Raw genomic sequence first — 26,174 nt, forward strand, 5'->3', positions numbered from 1 at the left:
TACATGTTAAACATATTAAAATGCATGTTGAATATTTTCTGGATATACGTTGAATAATTTTTAATACACGTGAAACATTGTTTTAATGGTGCAAACGTTTTTACTTGTGCCAATAATTGTTTACACTGCATGAAAGTTTAATTAAATGCTATGAAATTTTTCTGAGAATGAGATGAACATTTTTTACAAATTACATGATCTTCGAACACTTCTTAGTGTGCGGTGAGAATTTTAATTTTTAAGTAAAGTAATTTCTGAAAAATATGTATATTTAAAAGTTTTCAAAATATAAGCGGAAATAAAAATGAAAAATAAATTACGTAATGTACCGTAGACATGCAGACGGGGTGACAATTTCAGAAAACAATGAAATTTGCTCTCTTATTTCTGCGGGTACGAAATATTACAGTTAACATGAAAATTGTCAGCTTTTGAGGAGTCCCGCATTGCCCCTTCCCTGACGTTTGTGGAAATAGACCTGAGTTGCACGTTTCTTGAAACAACATCCACAGATTTCCCTCCAGACACGGTGCTTCCATATCCTAGAAACAGTCGAACGACACAAGTCGTCGCCTCGTCTCCCTTTGTTAGCTGGTGCCCATCGCTGTCACAGGGTTACCCAGCACCGACGATAGTGGATTAGTGGTTGCAACTACCAACTGAGTCTTTACGACTAGTTTGAAGTGGCTGTCATTATCTATAGCCTAGAGCTGGATCGATTTGGCGCAGAGTGTCAGTACAATATAGAGTTGGCTTCTTTTGACATATCATGTATTTGATTTGAAGAAAGAATAAAGCTGTGATAATAAAATGAGAAAAAACTGTCAAGTGCACAAAGACCGCTCCATAGTCAAGTGTGGACGTGTGGAAATATAAGCCACATAGACTAACTGGGTTCTGAACAAACCAAAGGAGAAGAACAAACATGTTACTAGTGCCCTTAGATTACTGAAGTAATGAGCTGTTGTAACTCCAAGACAAGAGTCTCTGCAAGTCTTGGCGGAAGCCGGACTGGTAAATTATTTCTTCAAACAGCCCGACTTACAGAAGCTTTACCTAATCAATCCTGGCCATGGAGGTTGCCATATCTGCGGTTGCAGGTGAACTTGCAAGTCGTTTCATCTCCTTCCTGCTGAACAAGTACCACTCGAAGCCTTCACGCTCGGAGGCAGAATAGCTAATAGAGAGGTTGCAGCACCTCCTGATGAGAGTAAGCATGGTCGTTGAGGAGGCGGATGCACGGTACATAACCAACTCCGGTATGTTGTTGCAGCTCAAGATGCTCTCAGAGGCCATGTACAGAGGATACCGCGTCTTGGACACCTCGAGGTACCGAACCCTCCAAGACAGTGCATGCTTCGATGAGGTTAGCATCAAAGACTCATCTAGCAGCAGCATATATTTAGCAATTCCCCTCAAGCGTTCTCGAACAACAACCGAGAAGGATGATAAGGCCATGTGCCTTGAGTCACTAGGTGCCTTGGAAAGCTTAGGAGTTGCTATTGCTAACATGGCAGAATTTGTTCTGCTTCTGGGTGGATGCGAGCGCATGTCTCGTAGGCCATACGACATCTATCTTTACACCGACAACTTTATGTTCGGACGGCATGCTGAAAAGCAAAAACTCTTGAGCTTCTTGTTGCAGCACAGACCTGCTGGTGATGCACCAGCCATTCTTCCGATCATAGGGGGTGCCAAAGTTGGGAAGAAAACTTTGGTTACTCATGTGTGTGGCGACGAAAGGGTTCGCTCGTGCTTCTCTTCTGTTTTGCACTTGAGTGGCGATAGTTTTTTGAGGCATGGAAGGACCATGTCTGGGATGAAGACGCTTGTAGTTATTGAGTTTGCTTCTGATGTAAGTGATCATGACTGGAAAAACTTCCACTCATTTCTCTTAACAAAGGGCAGAGGAAGCCATATCAACATCATAAGTAGAATTCAAAGATTAGCCCGATTTGGATCCGTGAAACCGATTTTTCTTAGTGTTCTGTCTTATGACGAGTGGAGGTACCTATTCAAGACACTAGCATTCGGGAGCGTAGATCCGGCAGAACATCCACGTCTACTCAAAATAGCAGATGAAGTTGCCAGGCAGTTGCACACACAAGGTTCACTTGTCGCAACAAATGCTTACGCAGATTTGTTGAGAAGAAATCTCAATGCCCAGTTTTGGCATTGCCTATTGGACAAGGGGATAAGAATGATTAAAAGAAACATCGCCATGTATGGTGTGCATCCAAGCATGCTTATAGAACCCCGGTGGACATAACAGACTTTGCTATGCATCCACTTAGAATGATACCTTATACGACTAATGTTTCAATCAAGAAGGAATCACCAAGTGTGACATTTGGGGAGTTGCTAGCGGATCCTAGTGTTAGACCGAAAGAAGACTTCATTCTTATTTCCTGGGAATCAAGGATACCCCCTCATAATGTATTTTCTAATTTTGTTATAAGTCGTGCTCAGGACACAGATGAAGGGAGTGCCTTGCCAGGGAGGAAGCGACGAGGTGTGCCAATTTAATTGTGCTTCAGCAACTTGAATAATGTGGCACTTTGATGTATTTTCAAACATATGTGTTTATGTGTCCATGGACATATAAATTTAAGGAGTGATAATACATTCAATTAAATGTATTGGAGATCAGAACTTTATATCCCCCCCCCCCCCCCCCCCCCGGGTGCGGGGCACTGTCTAGATAACAAATACCATCATCTCGCACAATTGCATTAATCCTTGAATGGGGTCAAATCTTAAGTGACAGGGCATGCAGTCTCTAGAAATTCGGGGGCCCATTGCGAAAAGCAAATGGGGTCATAAAATTTGTAATCTTTTTTACTCAAGCATGTATAATTTCTAAAACTTATCAAATATCAACGCAAAAGATTAAAAGTATAACTAAGTCAATAAATTGACGTTCGACCGAAAAGTGTCTTTCTTCTTGTGTTCCTTGAAATGAAATCTTCAACTATATCTTATATTTACTAATTGGAGGCACCATCGAAACCTCCACGTTAATTCTAGAAAATGCCTAATAATAGCTTTCGGATCATAATTATGCAGCTGAGATAACATGACAGAAAAAGAGTCCTATTTCTATACGGAAGTGGTAGAAAAAGAGTCCTATTTCTCTACTTATGTGACAGAAAAAGAGTCCTAGCTATTTTCATATGTACGTCCGAGACACCCTTCCAACAGCCCCACGTGATCTGAACATCCTATAAGCTGTTCGGCCTCTACCTTCCAACAACCTTACGTGATTATTCTAAAAAAAATCTGCATGTGATATAAAAAAACACATCCATATGTAATATCCACAAGTTGTGTTTGGTGTAACTAGGAACCAAAATAAAATACAAAGATGTCACTTAGAACACGCAAAAAAGATACTTCATTTAGAATGTTAAATATAGTTTATATTTAATTAGGTCACACAAAATTAGGATAATGCATATTTTAGTCAAACAGTCACCAAAAATATTGTAGGTCAATCTAATAACAATAAATACATGAAAAGTCTAATAAAAAATAACTGAAATGTCAGAAGTAAACCAAGGCAAACAATATATTTTCTAATCTACAATAATATATCGTAATCAATATACAGGGCCACTTTGGAACACATTTTTAACTGGCTGACTGAATTACAATTACATGGCCAGTCGAACAATACAAGAATATCAAACGCATGCATTGCTTTGAAATTAGTGTTTAAATTTTGCGTAGGAAAAAAGACATGAATTACCTCAAAAATATGTGCGACCTGCTAAAAGAGAAAACAGATAAAGATAGAAGTTATATTCACACTCTTATAGAAAACATTGCATGACATTCGATTTCATCGTCCGATTCCTCCAAAACTTGGAGGAGAAAAATTATATCCTATGATGTTCGTGAAATACAATTTCCGATTGCAATCCCCCATTTCTCATTCAAAAGTCCCTTACAGCCTACAGGGCCTTGAGTTTTGGTATTCCTAACAACCTGCTTTTTACAAGTAGTGTTTTTACAAGACAAAGTCATCTGATTATTTTAGATGCTAGACCGTGCTGTAGCACGGGCTGCTGACTAGTGTTCATAATTAATATTCTCGAAGACATCATTTTCATGTGCTATTGTTGCCAATCCATTGGATCTTTCTTCTGTCATAGTAGAACGCAAGTATGATTTCAACAACTTGAGTTTAGAAAAGCTTATTTCCGCAAATGCAACTGCCATTCATAGGAATGGTTAACAAAATTATGTGTGCAATTATAGCATTGTTAGGATAGAAGGGGCACTTCTTCAGAAACTCAAGAATATCAAGTGGGCTCATATAATCCTTAAGTGATCCCTGGATGATGAGAAGTAACTTGCAACACAATTGAGGTCCAACAATCTCTATGTTCTCCACTCTTAAGTGCGTCCTCACGATTAGCGGCCATGAAAAATTAATGCATTTGAACCAAACAAAAATAGTATCAATGCATTGGAACTCCATGTATTATAGACTTGACAAGATAGTACAATAGAAATAGAATGAGCCTTGATTTTAAACGATCAACCACTAAATATCTTGGGTGCGTGACATTATATTCCCCAAACAATCCAAATTTGTTCCAATTTTTTTTAATAAACTAAGATGGCAACGGTAGGGCTTTATATTTTATATCAGTAAAAAAATTAAAAAGGGAGGAGTTGTAGCCTATAGGGCACTAATTACTTGAACGATGGTCTTCAGTTCGGGACAGTGCAACCATGTCCGACGCAATGGCGTGAGCCGATGCTTACAACTTTTTCTGCAGTTCCGGTGTGCTACCGGTTGCCTACAGATTGTCGATCTATAGACGATACAGATCATCGATTTCAATCGAATCAAGAGATAGGCAGGAAATCCCATACGCTTGTGCTACCGTTTCGTCTCTCAGCCGGTCAATTCGGGAAAAAGACTGCTTGTGATCGGCTCTAGATGACTAGGCCCGAGAGGACCTAAAGAAGAACTTCAGGCGACTAGCTAACATAGGCAGATCCTACCCAAAATCTATTTGGCGCCCGTAGCACCATTTAAAGGAGTTTCAGCAAATGGTTGCCCACCCCCTCCGACACAGCTAGCTAACAGGGTCCACCGACATAGATTTTTCTTTCTTGACCACATATGGGTGAAGTAGACTAGCAACGCTGTTTATTTTCTCGTGAAAAGACCCAACCCGTTCTGTAAAGCTTCTAGAACCTTCCGATCTGTTTGTGATGCTTCTAGAAGGTTCTGATAGGGGTTTTTCTTTTTCTGGTTTTTCGAACGGTTTAATTTGGTCTTTCCTTATTATTTTTACCTTTTTATTTTATTTTCTTTTCATAAATTCGTGAACTTTTTCTCAAATCCATGATATTTTTTCAAAATGGGTGAAATTTTTTCAAAGTTAATTCTTTTTCAAAATGCATGATTTTTTTCAATGTCGGTGAGTTTTGTTTTCAATTTGTTGGATTTTTTTTTTTCAAAATGCACGATCAAATTTTCTTTCAAAGTCGGTGAGTTTTGTTTTAAATTTTTTGGACTTTTTTTCAAAATCGATGAACTTTTTTAAAATCCATGAACTCTGTTACAAAAATGATGAACTTTTTTCAAATTGATGAGCTTTTTTATGATATTTTGGACTTTTTCCATTTTTCAAGTCTATGAACTTTTTTAAAATCCAAGTTTTTTTTTTACAAATTTCGCTCCATTTAAAGAAAGACAAACGGTCAATGGCTATCCCGTGAACGGTTGACTGGTCAACCATTAACCGATTGATCTACTATGCGACCCATCCGACCAGAGCGATCTTTCTTCCTTTGTTTGGCCAGCCCAGACAGCTAGGTAAGCTTCCCGACCCTAAAGGCACCAAAGAGGAGCTCTCTTATACGCGTGTGCTATATCTTGCTTACAGCGAGAGTAGCATATGTCTTGCTTAAACCTTATTCGTGTAATCGTGTGGCTGAACAATACTGGGCCGGCCCATGCCAAGCCCTAATTCGCAGTACAACCTTATTCCGTTTCCATTCCTTCCTAGTTTTGATTTTTTTTCTTTCTTCACCGGTTTCTTTGTTTTGTATTTGTTTTTCACTGATTTTCTACATTTCATTCTCGGTTTTAATGGTTTTTTATCTTTTGTTTTTCTCTGATTTTGTTTTGTTTCTTTCTATGTTTTATTCGGTTTTCTTTGGTCTTTCATTTTTTCCTTATTTATATTTCATTTTCTTTGTTTTCGTTTGTTTCATCGTACTTTCTTTCTTTCTCAGTTTTCACCGATTTCCATTCTTTCGCACTACATTTTACTGATATTCTTTGTTTTTTCTTACACATGTCCACATTTATCATATACGTAAAAAAACCAATATATGTTAATTGTTTTTTGAATAAATAATCAACATGTTTTGCCAAATTTATGTTTAGATGCCTATTGTTTTTTTCACATTGTACATTTTTGGATTATATCTAAAACATTCTTTTATACAGGTTTAAAATTTTCATGTACAAGAATATTGTTTCAAATATATGTTCTGATGTCTATTTTTCTTGGTAAACATCGTACATTTTTCTTATACATCTAAAACATTTTTATACATGCTTAATATTTTCCATACAGATATAACATTGTTAAATATGATTAACACTTTTTTCAATATGTGTTTTTTATGTCTATTGTTTTCATACACATTGTACATTCTTGGTATAGATGAAAAGTTTTATATATATTGTATACATGATTAAAAAATTGAAAATATATGTTTCAAAGTCTACTTTCTTACGATCAAATCATACATTTTTCTTATACATCTGAAGTATTTTTTATGTCATTTCTTTGGAATTACACTGACATTTTTTTACATTGTATAAGCATCCCATGTACATTTTTTGATACATATGAGCATTTTTTAAAATGTAGGAAGCATAAGTATTGAAAGCTATCCACATTTCTTTTAACGTTTGCTAACTAAAACAATTACATTGGGTTAAAAAAAATCTGTTTCTCGATCATATATCTTTTGTAGTAATGCATGTTTTTGAAAACATGTATATTAAATATCTTCAACTTTTTTTAGAAAAAGTAAAACAAAAGAATAAATCAACCTTAAAAAGGAAAATACCAAAAAGTTGGACCATCCAGTAATTCCAAGTGGCATTACAGGACCGGCCAACCGGTACATCCTTGACGCGAGGTTACAACATGGTGGGCCGGTCCTACCATAATCTAGCTTAGGGCGAGTTCACCTACCATCTGGCCTGAAGCCTTTTCACCGTGGTTTAGCTATTGGGCTGGTCTATTGTTTCTGATTTTTTTCATTAGCTCGGTTTCCTTCCCTATATATTTTCTGTTTTCTTATTTCTTTTTCCTTTTTTCGAGTTTTCCTTGTTTCCTTGCTAGTTATCTTCATTTGTTTTCTCCCTTTTAGTGTTTTTTCTTTTATTTTCACAAGTTATCCCCGGTTTTTCAGTTTTTCTCATAGGTTTTCTTCGTCTATTTCTGGGGTTTCACTGTATTTTTCTGACTTCTTCATTGGTTTTCTCTGTCCTTTCTTTGTTTTCATTGGTTTTTTATTTATTTCTTCCTATTATTCAGTTTTATTGTTTTTCTTTGTCGGTTTTCAATGGTTTTCTCTGCCTTAACACAAATCTATTTTTTATCAATACACAATATAATTTTTAGTGTGCACATCAAACATTTTTTTGATACACCGCGAACATTCTTCAAATAAATGATGCACATTTATCATTTATGTGGTCACAAACATTTCTTCAAATGCATGAATATTTCTCTAAAATATAACATCCATTTGTTAATTGCAGTACACATTTTTAAACTAAAGAATCATTATTTTTATTTTTACATCATGTTAAATATTTTTAGATGTCCCAATTATTTTTGGAAATGCGAGAATATTTATTTAAAATATCATGTACATTTCGTTAATGGTAGAAAATAGTTTTTTATACTAAAAATATCTTTTTCATTGTATAAACTTATCTCAAAATTTATTATATGTTGTTTTTAAAGCATTTGAACATTTTTTTCATCTCCTGAACATTGGTTAATTGTACTAATATATTTATATATTGTATTGCATTTTTCAAATTCATGGTTTGGTAAAAATAGTAACTATTTGTTTGAAATATATACATTGAAAATATATTAAAAAAATTAAAAACAATAATAAGAAAATATAAATTGGGATGATGTCAGCATGGCCAACCCTCTTCTTCTTCGCACGCGCGGGTGAGTGAAGGAGCGCTGCTCCGGTGTGCGCTGGGCTGGTCTTGTATGTAATCACTGGCAATGCTGGCATTTGTTTCGCGTCAAGCGGGACATAGGTGCCCCGTAAGTGACATATTGTCACGCCCGATCCTATATACCGACTGCAGCGATAAATAGGAGTGGCTTCAATCGAATCGCCCACAGGTGGGCCGGCCCAGTTTGTGGCAGCGTGTTGCTTGTTTGTTTTTTCTTTCTGCTTCTTTGTTGTTCGGTTTACTCTTGCTATTTGTCCTGAGTTTTTCTTTTGTTTTTAATTTTTTGCATTTCTTTTATTAATATATGGTGAACGTTTCAACTACATGTTGACCAATTTGTTAATATACGTTGAACATTTGTTTGTTTGGGATTTTTAACACACGATGAACAATTTGTTATTGGTCATTGCGTATTAATTAATATTTCACAGTATAATAGAAAAAAGTTCACTGTGTTTTTTCAATAAGAGTTCAGCGTTTATTAAAATAAGTTCACTATGTTTTTTAAAAGAGTTCACGGTGTCTTATAAAAATTTCGATTATATAGTAGAAAATTGTTCACTATATATTAAAAACAATCACCTTGCATTATAATTTTTCTATTTAAATATTATTAAAAGATACAATTTATATTTAAAAATACAACTTGTATTTAAAAAACAATTCTACATATATGATTAAAAGTTCACCGTAATAAAAAAATATTCGACATATATTAAAACAATGTTCGGTGTGTATGTTAAATAATAGTCACCGTATATTATAAAAAGGTGTATAGTACAGGAAATTATAAAAAGAATTCAAAAAGAGAAAACCAATAAGAAAAACTAAATCAGGAAGGCAAATAAAAAAAGGTGACAGGAAAAAAAACTGGGTCTCTACAGTGAACCGGCCGCTGCTGTACACCTGGCGGCTACTGTAACCCATCTTCTAAAGTACGCCATCAGCTACAGTACACTTACGGGGCAGGCCCAATGCCCCTGTGAGTCACCTCGCCTGTTTGTCGCCTGCGGGCGTCGAACAGGATGACTCGGTAACGTGTTTGGTAGACTGCACAAGCAGGGACAGATCTATAGGCATCAGGGTCAAACGGAAATTAGCATAGCAATTTGGTACATCTTCCGTCCTATAATATAGGATGTTTTTTGACACTAATGTAGTGTCAAAAAAGTCGTACATTATGGGACGGAGGGAGTACAAAATTAACAAGTGCGTCAGGTAAATTTATGAGGGGTGCATCAGGTACATCAAAAAAAGTCTTACTTAAGACATGCAATTCGGGCCCATGAAGCGTTAGCGTGGCCGTGTTGCCTATTTCAATCCCTAGCACGTTGTTCCTGCTATCTTTTCTGCGTGAAGTAACTCTAAATTTTTTAGCCTGGCCGTGAAGCCGCCACTTGACATGTCACATTCTGTGAGGCGGATAACTACAGTCGCACTTGAAGCCGGCGCGCATCAGGGAGCTGCTGGAGTGCCGCAGTCAAAGGGCCCTAAGGAGAGATTATTAATTTTTAGTATAGTTGTCTTTCATTATTTATGTATTTGTAGTAGTACTTAATTTGTATGATCACATATATGTGATGATATATATCATGTAATGAATGACTGAATAATATTTTGAATTTCCTATTTCTATCATTTTTCCTACTCAATGTCTTAATTATTTTTGTGAATCAAACGATACATGGAGGATTTATTTACCCCCATGTCAATCCCACACGTGTTCTAAGAATGAATTGTATGTGACTCTGGCAAAAATAACACCTGTACACAAGGCGGCGTGATCTGTACTGTTCTTTGCAGAATAGTTGTGTGTCAAAGCTCAATCATCACACACAATTTATTTTGAACAATCATGTGAACTATAGCGCTCACGACACAATTTTTGAAATTGTTTACTTTCTCAGGTCGTGCGTGATGGCCCAACGATCGCAAACAACTAATTTTCCTGCAAACAATTTTATTTTCTAAGCGTGTGTGATGTGGTTATCACACACAGTTTTTTCGCTATCCTGTGCGATTTGTTGGGGGGGGGGGGGGCTTAATAGCCCCATTGAGTACTAATGATATGTAAAGCTTTTACAACCGAATAAGCTCAACCCAATGATACTTTGTTAGTTGTCCCCAAAATATTGTTTGGTCTGACTTCTATCACCGGACGAAGGCAAAACTGTTTCAATCCTCTGATCTGACCCCGAAGATTCACCAATCTCGTCGAGTTGTACTGTCCTCCCATTCACCTTTTTCATGATAAATTGTTTCTCCAGAAACACTCATGTCAATCCCACACGTGTTCTAAGAATGAATTGTATGTGACTCTAGCAAAAATAACACCTGTACACAAGGCGGCGTGATCTGTACTGTTCTTTGTAGAATAGTTGTGTGTGAAAGCTCAATCATCACACACAATTTATTTTGAACAATCATGTGAACTATAGCACTCACGACACAATTTTTGAAATTGTTTACTTTCTGAGGTCGTGCGTGATGGCCCAACGATCGCACACAACTAATTTTCCTGCAAACAATTTTATTTACTAAGCGTGTGTGATGTGGTTATCACACACAGTTTTTTCGCTATCCCGTGCGATTTGTTGGGGGGGGGGGCTTAATAGCCCCATTGTTTACTAGTGATATGTAAAGCTTTTACAACCGTATAAGCTCAACCCAATGATACTTTGTTAGTTGTCCCCAAAATATTGTTTGGTCTGACTTCTATCACCGGACGAAGGCAAAACTGTTCTCCGCAAAGGACAGAGTGTTTCTGGAGAAACAATTTATCATGAAAAAGGTGAATGGGAGGACAGTACAACTCGACGAGATTGGTGAATGTTCGGGGTCAGATCAGAGGATTGAAACACCGAAAGTTGTTCCGGAGATCATTCCTGAGACAGAACCGAAAGATTCCACATGTTATGTCGAAACTTCGACCGAGACTGTAGATGAACCACATAAGACATAAACAACTCAGTCTCTAATACAAAGGTTCCAGGATGAACTTTTCTTGTTAGAAATGAATCCAAAAGTGTTCCGGGAGGTCCCAGCAGTGTCCGGAAGTGTAAGTGCCTAGGAAGTCTTGGAAGGCAATGAAAACTTTCAGTAGATTCTAGGAGATTCCTGATAGGCCAAACCCCCACCACCTTCGGTGGAAAGTGGCCACCAAGGGCCCAAGTTGGCTAGACAAATAAGTCCAAAGGTGCCAAGGCACCCCTAGGGAGGAGTCCTCCTAGATGGGGACTGCCAGGGTGGCTGACTCGTTGAGGACTCTTCGTGCTAGGTCGGCCAATCCCTTGACCCTTCCACATATATATGAGGGTGGGGACACACAAAGGCATCGCAAAGCCCACAACTACCCCCTCCCTTGCTGCCCGTGCCCCATCTCTCTCTCTGATCTAGATTGGTTCTAGATTGATACGATGCTAGGTTGTTCTCCTCTAGTTTCCTCAGTGATTTTTTTGTGTTGTTCCATGGAGTGCTACCGAACCTCTAGACCGGTATGTCCGGATACCCTAGACGTACCATCTACTTCGGTACTAGATCGGCAAATCATCTAGGCAAAATTCTCGTGGCATGGAGGGTTAACCTGGCTGTGGGAATCAGCAAATCTTCACTAGCATATTTGATGTCGCTTGAAGCTACGTCGGTATTTCCCCAAAGAGGAAGGGATCGATGATGCAGCACAACGGTGGTAGGTATTTCCCTCAGAAATGAAACCAAGGTTATCGAACCAGTAGGAGAACCAAGCAACACAACGTAAACAGCCCCTGCACACAAATAACAACACCTCGCAACCCGACGTGTTAAAGGGGTTGTCAATCCCTTTCGGGGTACGGTGCCAGAAATTGCGTGTTGACGGGAGAAAGTTGTAATAGATTGAAATAATAGATCGCAAATAAAATAAAGTGCAGCAAAGTATTTTTGTATATTTGGTATAATAGATCTAAATAAAAAGAGCAAATAAAATAGATCGCAAAGCAAATATATGAGAAAGAGACCCGGGGGCCGTAGATTTCACTAGTGGCTTCTCTCGAGAAAGTTAGCAAACGGTGGGTAAACAAATTACTATTGGGCAATTGATAGAACTTCAAACAATTATGACGATATCCAGGCAATGATCATTACATAGGCATCACGTCCAAGATTAGTAGACCGACTCCTACCTGCATCTACTACTATTACTCCACACATCGACCCCTATCCAGCATGTATCTAGTGTACTAAGTTGATGGAAAAATGGAGTAATGCAATAAGAACGATGACATGATGTAGACAAGATCCGTTTATCTATGGCAGTAGATATAGATCCCGTCTTTTTATCCTTAGTAGCAACGATACATACGTGTCGGTTCCCTTTCTGTCACTGGGATCGAGCACTGTAAGATCGAACCCACTACCGGGCACCTCTTGCCATTGCAAGAAAAATAGATCAAGTTGGCCAAAAAAAACCCAAATATGGGAGAAGTAATACAAGGCTATAAGAGATCATGCATATAAGAAACTCAAATAACTTTCATGGATATAAAAAGATATAACTGATCATGAACTCGAAGTTCATCAGATCCCAACAAACACACCACAAAAGAGTTACATCATATGGATCTCCAAGAGACCATTGTATTGAGAATTCAGCGAGAGAGAGAAAGCCTCTAGCTACTAACTACGGACCCGAAGGTCTACAAAGAACTACTCACGCATCATCGGAGAGGCACCAATGGAAGTGGTGAACCCCTCCGTGATGGTGTCTTGATTGGATCTGGTGGTTCTGGACTCTGCGGCGGCTGGATGATTATTTCGTCGATGCTTCTAGGGTTCTGGTATTTTTGGGGTATTTATAGAGCAAAGAGGCGGTCCGGGGGCACCCGAGGTGGGTAAAACCCACCAGGGCCCTGGTGGGTTGTGCCCCCCTCGAGGCACCCCCCAGGTGCAACCAGGGCCCATTGCCTTCCTTCTGGCCCATAAAAAATCATCGTGGAGTTTCGTGGCATTTGGACTCCGTTTGATATTGATTTCCTGCGATGTAAAAACATGGAAAAAACAGCAACTGGCACTTGGCACTATGTCAATAGGCCAGTAACAAAAAAAGATATAAAACGATTATAAAACATCCAAGATTGATAATAAAACAACATGGAACAATCAAAAATTATTGATACGTTGGAAACGTATCAGCATCCCCAAGCTTAACTCCTACTCGTCCTCGAGTAGGTAAGTGATAAAAACAAAAAGTTTGATGTGGAGTGATGTTCATCAAGTCATATCATATTCTTTTCTTTCTAGCATGGACATTTGGACTTTTATGTGATTCAAAGCAATAGTCTAGTTTTGACATAATAATTTAGATACCCAAGCATATCAACAAGCAACCATGTCTTTCAAAATATCAATGCTAAAACAAGTTATCCCTAGCCCATCATGCTCAAACATTCATCCATTCATGAAACACACTCGAATATTAACTACACCCAATACTTAAGCATGATCATATTGCCTCCTAGTTGGTGCTTTTTGTAAGAGAAGATGGAGACTCAAAATAAAAATAAAAATTGCATAAAGTAAAGGAAAGGCCCTTCGCAGAGGGAAGTAGGGATTTGTAGAGGTGCCAGAGCTCAAAGCGAAAAAATAGAGATAAAAAAATTTTGGGAGGTGTATCCATCCCACCAACGAAAATGATTCAGAGTTACGAATACTTTCCATGCTAGATATGCCATAGGCGGTTTCCAAACAGAAAATAAAGTTTATTCCTTTTTCGACCATTCTTTCACTTTCCATGGCTAGCCGTATCCACGGGTGCCCTCCATACCAACACTTTCCAAGGAATTTATTATTTGACAACATAAAGTAAATTCATTTTTGCATTTCAGGACTGGGCATCCCTAAAACCTTTGCCTTACTCTCATGCAATGACAAGTGAATAAGCACTCATCGTGAGAATAACACATCTAGCATGGAAAATATTAGCCACCCGTTACCATTCCGCGAGTGAAACAAACACACAAAAGAGAATTTTATTTTGAAAATTAGAGATGGCACATGCAAATTTGCTTAGAACGGCAAAAGAATACCACATATAGGTAGGTATAGTGGACTCATATGGCAAAACTGGTTTAAAGGATTTTGGATGCACAAGTAGAGGTCATACTTAGTGCATAATGAAGTCTAGCAAAAAGATTGAGAAGCGACCAACCAAGAAACGAACAATCTCATAAGCAAGCTTAAGCATAATTAACATCGAATAATGCACCACAAGTAGGATATAATTTTCATTGCATGATTATTGACTTTCGTGCATGCATAGGGAATCACAAACCTTAACACCAATATTCTTACTAAAGCATAATTACTCATCAACATAACTCACGTATCACATCATCATATCTCAAAACTATTACTAAGAATCAAGTTTATTTTTTCCAATGATCTTCATGACATTTTTTTACTTTATCCTTCTTGGATATCTATCACTTTGGGACTAATTTTCATGTGTTGCTTTTCACAAGCTCAAACAAATATAAGTGAATATCATGAGCATAACAAATTTTCTTTCTCTCAAAATAATTTAAGTGAAGCAAGAGAGAATTTCTTCAAAATTTTACTAACTCTCAAATAAATCTAAGTGAAGCAAGAGAGCATTTCTTCAAAAATAACAAAGCACACCGTGCTCAAAAATATATAAGTGAAGCACTAGAGCAAGTCCTAGCTCATAAAAGATTTAAGTGAAGCATAGAGAGCAATTCTAACAAGTCATGATATAATTTTGGCTCTCTCAAACAAGTGTGTCCATCAAGGATTGATGACTTAAAACACAAAATAAAACAAGCAAAGACTCAAATCATACAAGAAGACGCTCCAAGCAAAACACATATCATGTGATGAATAAAAATATAGCCTTGAGTAAAATACCGATAGTTGTTGGAAGAAAGCGGGGATGCCACTCGGGGGCATCCCCAAGCTTACTTGGTTTCTCATTCTTGGATAATAGCTTGGGATGCCGGGGCATCCCCAAGCTTAGGCTCTTGCATCCTTCCTTCATCCATCGTAAGATAACCCACAACTTGAAAACTTCAATCACACAAAACTCAACAAAACCTTTGTGAGATCCATTAGTATAAGAAAGCAAACAACTACTATAAATGATGTATCAAACCAATTCATATTTTGTTTTTGTATTATATATACTGTATTCCAACTTTTCTATGGCAAAAACTCATCAAAGAAAACGATAGAGCCATCAAAATAAGCACACAACACAAAGAAAACATAATCTGTCAAAACAGAACAGTCTGTAGCAATCTGACTAGCGAATACTTCTGTAAATCCAAAAATTCTACCAAATTAGGACGTCCAGGGTAATTTGTATATTAATCTTCTACAAAAATAATCAGAGCAAAAGCTCTTTTCTGTAATTTATGAAAATTATTTTCGTGAGCGCAAAGTTTCTGTCTTTTTCAGCAAGATCAAACAACTATCACCCAAGATCCTAAAGGCTTTACTTGCAAACACTAATTAAAACACAAAAAACACAATCATAACAGTAGCATAATTGTGCTAACACACAAGAACAGAAAGCAAAAAGCAAAAATAAATTTTATTCATTGGGTTGCCTCCCAACAAGCGCTATAGTTTTACGCCCTTAGCTAGGCGTAAGGCAAGGACCTAAGTTTTGTCATCTTTGGTTCGAGATCCATAAGATGCCCTCATGATTGATTCATAAGGTGGACTAATTTTTGTTCTAGGAAAGTGTTCCATACCCTTCCTCAAAGGAAATTGGAACTTGATATTGCCTTCTTTCATATCAATCACGGCACCAATAGTGCGTAAAAACGGTCTATCAAGAATAATTGGACAAGACGGATTGCAATCAATATAAAGAACAATAAAATCTATGGGCACATAGTTCCTATTTGCAAGAATAAGAACATCACTAATTCTTCCCATAGGCCTTTTAATAGTATAATTCGCCAAGTGCAAATTCAAGGAACATTCTTCAAGATTGGTAAGACCAAGCACGTCACATAAAGATTTCGGAATTATAGAAACACTAGCACCCAAGTCACACAAAGCAAAACACTCATAATTTTTAATCTTGACTTTGATAGTAGGTTCCCACTCATCATGCAATTTTCTAGGAATTGATACTTATAATTCCAATTTTTCTTCAAGAGCTTTCATCATAGCATCAACAATATGTTTAGTAAAAGCTTTATTTTGTTCATAAGCATGGGGTGAATTTAGCATGGACTGCAACAAAGAAACACAATCAATCAAAGAGCAACTATCATAATTAAAGTCTTTGTAATCCAAAATAGTGGGTGCAGCACTAACTAAAGTTTTGACCTCTCCAAACCGACTTTTATCAATTTTCTCAACAAGATTTTCACCCTCCAAAATATTGGGATGCCTTCTACCTAAAGTTCACTCTTCTCCAGTCCCTTTTTCATCATTCTTAACTTTACTAAACAAGGAATCAATAGAAGAAACACCAATCATTTTAAGATCTTCAACATTATTATCTTCTAACGAGATTGGTTTAGCAGCCATTTGATTTACCAAGGTAGCTTGTGCATCAGATATTTTTTCCAACAAACTTTCAACAAAGGCATACTTAGATTGAAGATTGCAAACTTCTCTACTAATATCATCAAGTTGTTTTGTAATAGCATCTAGCACAACGGAGTGCTCCTTAAGTTCTTCAGTAAAATACTTATTATGCTCAAATTGTGTAGTCATATATTCCTTAGTACTTTTCTCAATTTCAAGCAAAATATTTGGGTAAGGAACATCATAATATTTTCTTTCAGGCATCATGACTACGCAAACAAGAACGCACAGAAAAACAGATCCGGCAAGAAAACGGCAAACGGGAAAAGAGAGGCGAATAAAATGACAAATATTTGTGAAGTGGGGGAGAGGAAAACGAGAGGCAAATGGCAAATAATGTAAATTGTAAGGAGATGAGATTTGTGATTAGGAACCTGGTTATGTTGAAGATCCTCCCCGGCAACGGCGCTAGCAATTCCTTTTGATGTCGCTTGAAGCTACGTCGGTATTTCCCCAAAGAGGAAGGGATGATGCAGCATATATAGCGGCGGTAGGTATTTCCCTCAGAAATGAAACCAAGGTTATCGAACCAGTAGGAGAACCAAGCAACACAACATAAACAGCCCCTGCACACAAATAACAACACCTCGCAACCCGATGTGTTAAAGGGGTTGTCAATCCCTTTCGGGGTACGACGCCAGAAATTGCGTGTTGACGGGAGAAAGTTGTAATAGATTGAAATAATAAATCGCAAATAAAATAAAGTGTAGCAAAGTATTTTTGTATTTTTGGTATAATAGATCTGAATAAAATGAGCAAATAAAATAGATCGCAAAGCAAATGTATGAGAAAGAAGACCCGGGGGTCGTAGATTTCACTAGTGGCTTCTCTCGAGAAAGATAGCAAACGGTGGGTAAACAAATTACTGTTGGGCGATTGATAGAACATCAAACAATTATGAAGATATCCAGGCAATGATCATTACATAGGCATCACGTCCAAGATTAGTAGACCGACTCCTTCCTGCATCTACTACTATTACTCCACACATCGACCGCTATCCAGCATGCATCTAGTGTATTAAGTTCATGAAAAAACGGAGTAATGCAATAAGAACGATGACATGATGTAGACAAGATCTGTTTATCTATGGCGGTAGATATAGATCCCGTCTTTTTATCCTTAGTAGCAACGATACATACGTGTCGGTTCCCTTTCTGTCACTGGGATCGAGCACCGTAAGATCGAACCCACTACCGGGCACCTCTTCCCATTGCAAGATAAATAGATCAAGTTGGCCAAACAAAACCCAAATATCGGAGAAGAAATACGAGGCTATAAGAGACCATGCATATAAGAGATCAAAGAAACTCAAATAACTTTCATGGATATAAAAAGATATAACTGATCATAAACTCGAAGTTCATCAGATCCCAACAAACACACCGCAAAAGAGTTACATCATATGGATCTCCAAGAGACCATTGTATTGAGAATTCAGCGAGAGAGAGAAAGCCATCTAGCTACTAACTACGGACCCGAAGGTCTACAAAGAACTACTCACGCATCATCGGAGAGGCACCAATGGAAGTGGTGAACCCCTCCGTGATGGGGCACCCGAGGTGGGCACCACCCACCAGGGCGCGCCAGGGCCTCCTGGCGCGCCCTGGCGGGTTGTGCCCCCCTCGGGGCACCCCCCAGGTGTAACCAGGGCCCATTGCCTTCCTTCTGGCCCATAAAAAATCATCATGGGGTTTCGTGGCATTTGGACTCCGTTTGATATTGATTTCCTGCGATGTAAAAAACATGAAAAAAATAGCAACTGGCACTTGGCACTATGTCAATAGGTTAGTACCAAAACATGATATAAAATGACTATAAAATGATTATAAAACATCCAAGATTGGTAATAAAACAGCATGGAACAATCAAAAATTATAGATACGTTGGAGGCGTATCAATATACTCCCCTTCCCCTATGTTCTGTTGGTGAGTTGATAGTTAATCTGCACCTTCATAGTGTTCCTAGTGAGATCGTGTATGGTAAAAACAAATTGTTACGTTGCACGTTCCCCTACTATGAGATACCACACGATGCGTAGGCATGGCCTACGAGGACACCAACACCTCTATCTGTGTCCACGCCGCCGTCTGAGCCGACGTCTTCATTGCGCCAATGGTGGAATGCCCACCAAGAGTCGTGGCATCCCTTCCCGGTCGTTGTGGTGCGCTCTCACTTGAGAGGCTCTGCCTCATTGATACATCCAATTTGCATCATGTTTTCCTACTGTTATTTATTATGTTTTGGGTCATTACTTCACTTTATGATACTATTCTGGACCGGAAAAGGCTACAACAGAGATAGCTATTCTGCACAAATCAAAATGACCCAAACATTTACGGAGAATTATTTTGGAATATATAAAAAATATTGGTGGAATAAATACTAGGAGGGGGGCCACCAGGGAAAGACAACCTCAGGGGGGGTGCCCTACCCCCTGGGTGCGCCCTATGTGCTTGTGGGCCCCCTAGCAGGCCTCCTGTGCCCATCTTCTACTATATGAGGCTATTTTCCCTATTAAAAAATAATAAGAATACCTTTGGGACGAAGCGCCGCCGTCTCGAGGCGGAACCTGGGCAGGAGCACTTTTGCTCTCTGACGGAGCGATTCCACCGGGGAAACTTCCCTCCAGGAGAGGGAAATCGAAGCCATCGACATCACGAACGATCCTTTCATCATGGGAGGACCAATATTCAGCAACATCTTCACCAGCACAATCTCATCTCAAACCCTAGTTCATCTCTTGTATCCAGTCTTTGACCCAAATACTCAGATTGGTACCTGTGGGTTGCTAGTAGTGTTGATTACTCCATGTAGTTGATGCTAGTTGGTTTATTTGGTGGAAGATTATATGTTCAGATCCTTATTGATATTCAATACTCCTCTGATATTGAACATGAACATAATTTGTTAGTAGTTACCTTTGTTCTTGAGGATATGGGAGAAGTCTTGTCATAAGTAATCATGTGAAATTGGTATACCCGTTCCATATTTTGATGATATGTATGTTGTTGCTTCCTTTAGTGGTGTCATGTGAACGTTGACTACATGACACTTCACCACACTAGGGCCTAAGGGAAGGCATTGTGGAGTAATAAGTATACGATGGGTTGCTAGAGTGACAGAAGATTAAACACTAGTTTATGAGTAATCTGTAAGGGGATGATTTGGATCCATATGTTTCATGCTATGGTTAGTTTTATGTTAATTCTTCTTTCATAGTTGCAGATGCTTGCGAGAGGGGGTAATCATAAGTGGGTTGTTTGTTCAAGTAAGAACAACACCCAAGCACTGGTCCACCCACATATCAAACTACCAAAGTAGCGAATTATAATCAACTAAACATGATGAAAGTGACTAGACGATAATTCCCATGTGTCCTCGAGAATGCTTCGCTCTATATAAGAGATCGTTCCGGCTTGTCCTTTGCTATAAAATGGATCGGTCCACCTTGTTGCACCTTTTTTTACTATTGCTACTTGTTACTTGTTACGAATTACCTAGCTACAAAACTATCTGTTACCGCTACTTCTAGTACTTGCAGAGAATACCTTGCTGAAAATCGCTTATCATTTCCTTCTGCTCCTCGTTGGGTTCGACACTCTTACTTACGGAAAGGACTACGATTGTTCCCCTATAATTGTGGGTCATCAACAATCTTCTCTGGCACCGTTTCGAGGGAGCGAAGCGCCTTTGGTAAGTGGAATTTGGTAAGGAAACATTTGTATTACGCGGTAAAATTTATTGTCACTTGTCACTATGGAAAATAATCCTTTGAGGGGTTTGTTCAGGGTATCACCACCTCAACTGGAAGCAATAACAGTTTCCCCTCAACCTACTAAACCTACTGAAAATATTTATTTTGAGATTCCTTCAGGTATGTTAGAGAAACCGCTAGCAAATCCTTATGCAAGAGATGGAACGGTGCATCCTGATATGCACTAGATATATATAGATAAAATTTGTGGATGGTTTAAGCTTGTAGGTTTATCCAAGGATGGAGTTAAGAAGAAGGTATTCCCTTTATCTTTGTAGGGAAGGGCATTGACATGGTATAGGCTATTGGATGATACTGGAACATGGGATTGGAACCGGCTGAAGCTGGAATTTTATCAGAAGTTTTACCCTATCATTTGGTTCATCGTGATCGGAATTATATATATAATTTTTGTCCTCGTGAAGGAGAAAGTATCGCTCAAGCTTGGGGGAAGCTTAAATATATGACGCATACATGCCCCAATCATGAGCTCTGAAGAGAAATAATTATTCAAAAAAATTATGCTTGGCTTTCTCATAGTTATCAATCCATGCTCGATACTTCTTCTACTGGTTCCTTCATGAAGAGAACTATTGAATTAAAATGGAATCTTTTGGAAAGAATTAATGGCAACTCTGAAGATTGGGAATTCAACAAAGGTAAAGAGTCAGGTATAAATATTCAGTTTGATTGTTTTAAATCTTTTATGGAAACCGATGCTTTTCATAAGGTTAGTACTAAATATGTAGTTGTCGGTGTACAAAAGTAGGGGCTCTCCTTTTGACCCCTTTACTTGTGCACGGGCAGTCAGAGCCGCGCCCGTGGCCACACTTAACAAGGCAGAGGAGGGAAGCCGGAGGGGAACCAAAGCACTGGACGAACAAGGCAACGCCAAGACCAGAAGCACTAAAGAGCAGAGAGGCGAGGTGGACCCCCCCGGCAAGACCGGGGCGGCCTCCGCGGCCCCGGCAAGAGCCTTGCCGGGGCAACTTGCCCAACACCAGCAGAGCGAGCCACCCTTGAGCCCACGGGTTCCCAACACCACCAGCTATCCACATCGGAACCAAGGCTCGGGAGGCGCCTCTGTGGTGGCATGCAGATCTTTGTCAAGACCATAAACATACGAGATCAGATGAGGACCAGAAGACGACGACCCTCGGCGGGATCCTAGCCGAGGAAATCCACAAGACCCCCGGCAAGATCCTTGCCGGGGACGACCACGAAGCCACGACAAGACACTTGCCGGGGCCCCGACAAGACTCTTGCCGAGGACAACAGCGGGGCCGCGGCCAGGCCCATGTCTGCCAAGATACCACCGCCGTCCCCATGCAGCTGCTAGCTCAACCAGCTGGGCAGGCACCTGCGTGGCGACGGGCGGCCTCCACACCAACCCAACAAGCACCTGCGTGGTGGCATGCAGGTCTTCGTGAATACTCCACCATCGCGCCACCTCAGCTGACTGCCTGCCTACATGGCACCGCACGCATCGCTGGCCCGGGCGAGTGTCGAAGCGAGGCGGAGGGGCGACGGACGGGACGGGCCTCGTGCCCGTCCCCGATAAAGCTAATGGACACCTAAGTAGCGCATTGAATGCGCTTTGTCCCGTAATGACGGGTGATAAGCTCACGCACTGTACGCCTTTCCACCTCCTGTGTGCCACTGTGGCAACCCCTTTTCGACTATAAAAGGAGGCCGGAGGCATACTGGAGGAGGATTCGGCTCTTTGGAACGGCGCAGCCACCGTAGCTAGTTCGAGAGCTCAAGAACACTCTGAAATACACACCAAAGCAGGACTAGGGTATTACGCATCCTCGCGGCCCGAACCTGGGTAAACGATCTTTGTGCTAGCTCCTAAACCTGCTCTTCTCACAACCCCGCGCCCGCCAACCGTAGAAGGGATTCCAGTGATCCCATAGGTGTCGTTTCCCCGACATCTTTGGCGCGCCAGGTAGGGGGGCGCAGTTGTGGGAATCTGGTCTAGCAGTTAGCCTAGGAGTTCTTCATCGCCATGGCTCCCAAGAAGAAGACGATCACGGCGATCGGCTCGCCGGGAGCCGAACGGCCCGTGCCAGTGCGGGCGGGCAGCGGCCGGTCACGGACAGAACCCGAGCCGCGGCCCGCGAGCACCAGCATCGCTCTGGCAGTCAGAGCCTGGCGAGCGGCGTCGTTCGTGCGCCAGACGACGGGCCGCACACCGCCAAATCCAAAGACGGGGCTGGGCCCCCGCAGGCGGCGCGGGGCCCTCCAGGGGTGTCGCTGTGCCCCCTATGGGCGGCGCAGCAACCTCCAAGATGCCTACACCGGCGCCCACAACGCGTTCTTCCCAGGGTGCGCGCGACGAGCAGCGCCACCACGCTGGAGACCCCGGACGCCGCCGTGGGAAGAGTCCTGTGCATCATCTGCGGGACGAAGGAGGCCAGCATGCCCGCCGAAGTGCTGGCGAAAATGGCACGCAGCCGCTGGGCCGTGATAGAGCTCCTTCTAACGTGGTTAGAAGTTGAAGCATGCCACGGTCCACGCAGCTCTCACCGCCACCCACGCCAGCAGAAGCTTTGGCGCGCGCACAGCTACTCCTCGACTTCCCTCCTGCTGCGGAAAAGCTCGATGAGTGGAGGGCCACCATCTGGAGCCTTGTCGGCGTCGCTAACCAAGACGAGCCACGACCAGTAGGGCCCTCAGGCCAGCTCTCTGTCGAACCACCGCATGCCAGCGGTGGAGGGGCCGGAGGTGCTGCGGCCACGGTGCACTCTCCTCCTCCACGCCAGCCACCGCGGGTGTCGATCCATCGTGATGACGCTTGTGATAACATTTCCATAGCGTCGACCGACCCACGGACCCACCGCGACCAGCGCCAAGTTCTTCGGGAGCGAGCCCATGAAGACGCTCGAACCACCATCGAGCGCCGGCGCGATACACGCCACCAGTCAGATAGGCGGGCGGGGCCCGCTATGGACCACCCAGCACCGAGAGGCTCCGGCGGCCTACCTTACGAGGTGGGTTTCCCGGCCTTTACCCGTGAGCTGCGGCAGTTCCAGTGGCCGTCCCACCGTACATTCAAGCCCGATGTCGGCGAGAAGTACAACGGCAAGACCCACCCGTCGGAGTTCCTCAGCATCTACACCATCTCGATGCAAGCCGCTGGAGCTCGCGACGACAAGGTGCTTGCCAATTACTTCCCGTTGGCCCTGAAACCCAATGTCATGTCTTGGTTGATGCACTTGCCGGCGGATTCCATTTCTTCTTGGTCGGATCTGTGTCATGAGTTCGTTGGTGCCACCAAGCTCATGGCCAGGCGAGTGATTTGCATATCATTCCCCAGAAGGAAGGTGAAAACCTGCACAAGTACATACAGAGGTTCAGCCGGGTGCAATACAATATCCCAGATGTTCATCCTACCGCCGTGATCAGCGTGTTCCATCAGAATGTGCGCAACCGCAAGATGCGTGAAGAGCTGGCGATGAACAAGGTCAAGGATGTGGCCGAACTTTATGTTCTGGCCGATAGATGCGCCCGGGCTGAAGAGGGAAGGAAGTACCCCGGCGAGGACGCCGGTAGGGAAACCGACTCGATAGACGAAGAGACCGCCGCCCCAGCAAAGAAGGGCCGGCGCCGCAACAGTAAACGCAAGGACAAGACCGTGCTTGCCGTCGAGGGATCCGAGGACACCGGTGCTGCCAAGAAGGCCAAGGCAGACGACCCCGGCAAGGAAATTGTCGGGTGCGCTGCTTGCCGGGCCTTGGCGTCCGCCGACAAGCCGGGAGGCTCCGACAAGCAATACTGCAAGATCCATCGCACCAAAGGCCACGACCTCCAGAACTGCCGACAAGTCGAGGTGCTTGCTGAGAAGCAAAAGGCCGAGTATGAGAGGCGGGACAAGGACAAGGGTCAGGATGGTGCCGAGGGATCCAGCAAGAAGCGTGGCGGCCAAGGAGGTCACCGCGGCAAGGATAACCAACAAGAGAGGTCCGCTCGGGGCCGCGACAAGAAGCAGGAAGACGACGATCATGACGAGGACGACGAGTCCGGCGAGCAAGAGTTTCAGAAGGCTACGGAGGCCATGTGCGTCGATGGTGGCGCCTCGCTGCACACTTCTCACCGCCAGCTCAAGCAGTGGGCGCGTGAGATCACAGCAGCGGAGCCATCGTTCGACGCTCAAAGGCCGCTGAAGTGGTCTAGCACGCCCATCATTTTTTACGCCGAGGATCACCCTGATCGCACAACTGCGGTCGGGTGTTTGCCGTTGTTGGTTTCACCAATGATATGCAATCTCAAGGTGAACAAGATGCTGGTTGACGGCGGGGCCGGTCTGAACTTGATCTCACCCGTTGTGATCAAAAGGCTGCAAATTCCTGATGGAGACCTCGAGGAGACGGGGACGTTTCAAGGGGTCAACCCGGGAAGGAGCCAGCCGAAGGGGAAGGTCACGTTGCCTGTGACGTTTGGAGGCGAGTTGAACTACAGGACGGAGAGGATTGTCTTTGATGTAGCCGAGATCCCTTTGCCCTACAATGGGATCCTCGGCCGCCCGGCACTAGCTAAGTTTATGGCAGCGTCGCATTACGCCTATAGCACGCTGAAGATGCCTGGGCCCAGTGGCGGAGCCACCGCCCAGCGACCCTGGGCAATTGCCCGGGCTCGCTGGTCCACGACAAGAGCGATCGACCGAATTAATGAAGGGCTAAATACGTACCGTAGCTTGCTTTACCCGGGCAAAAAAACTTTTGGGCCTTCGTTTCTCACAGGTGCGCTCTGTTCAGGGCCCAACAACAGCCTGCGGCCGAGCTGCCCACGCCGAAACAATTTCTGTATCACGAGTTCGATCGATTGCACGAACACCCTGACTCCCTGTCTGTTTCGTTTCTCCCAGGCGGCAAGCGCAGCCTAACAGGCTAACCCTAGACCGCGAGGCGCATGGCCGGCGGCGAGCGGACGCCATCACGCCAGGCGCCCAGCCGGCCAGGCAGTCTACTTGAGTACACGTCCCTCAACACCTCCTTCCTCTCATTCGGCTTGGGCCACCTCCGGTAGGAAACTAAGAATCCTCCACCGAAATTACGGTTAGCCGGCTAGGTAATAGTGGGTCTGGGCTAGGGAATGAATTATTCTTTCAGAATTAATTGGAAGGCAACTCACATCACTGACCATGTGTCCCCATCTTGAAGAAGAGAAGAAAAAACATATTACTTTGTGTTGATCACTGGCCGGGGCATGTCCTTAGAAATTTTTTGATCCTCATATGATTTTTCTCATTTATAAGTATTTATTTTCAGGCCGATTAATCTATAGGAGAACTAGCATATTCATCTTGCAGCACATGGTATTCATGCAATATTTTTATACCTTCTGGTTCCTTCATACTCATAGAATGCATTTTTTTTTCTTGATGTGCAGTTTGTGGTCTTTCTGCTGGTAAAGAGAAAGAATTATTTCACTGTTTTTGTTTGGTTGACCGCAAACTAAATATTGCTGGTGTCAACGGCATTTGGTGGGAGAGCTTTTTCAACAATGAAGATTATTAAGAATAAACTACTTAGCAAGATCAATAATGAATGGTTCAACACCGAGCGGGG

General features: G+C 41.9%; 1 protein-coding gene and 1 pseudogene across 1 annotated transcript in view; one reads left to right on the plus strand and one right to left on the minus strand.

The window, feature by feature from the left end:
* The window catches only part of LOC109772684 (FACT complex subunit SPT16), a 317,676-nt gene that overhangs the window by 57,973 nt on the left and 233,529 nt on the right, over positions 1–26,174 (minus strand).
* On the plus strand, positions 1,004–2,526 carry LOC109772693 (putative disease resistance RPP13-like protein 1; annotated as a pseudogene).

Source organism: Aegilops tauschii, chromosome 2, assembly GCF_002575655.3.
Source record: "Aegilops tauschii subsp. strangulata cultivar AL8/78 chromosome 2, Aet v6.0, whole genome shotgun sequence".
In the NCBI taxonomy this organism is placed as follows: domain Eukaryota; kingdom Viridiplantae; phylum Streptophyta; class Magnoliopsida; order Poales; family Poaceae; genus Aegilops; species Aegilops tauschii.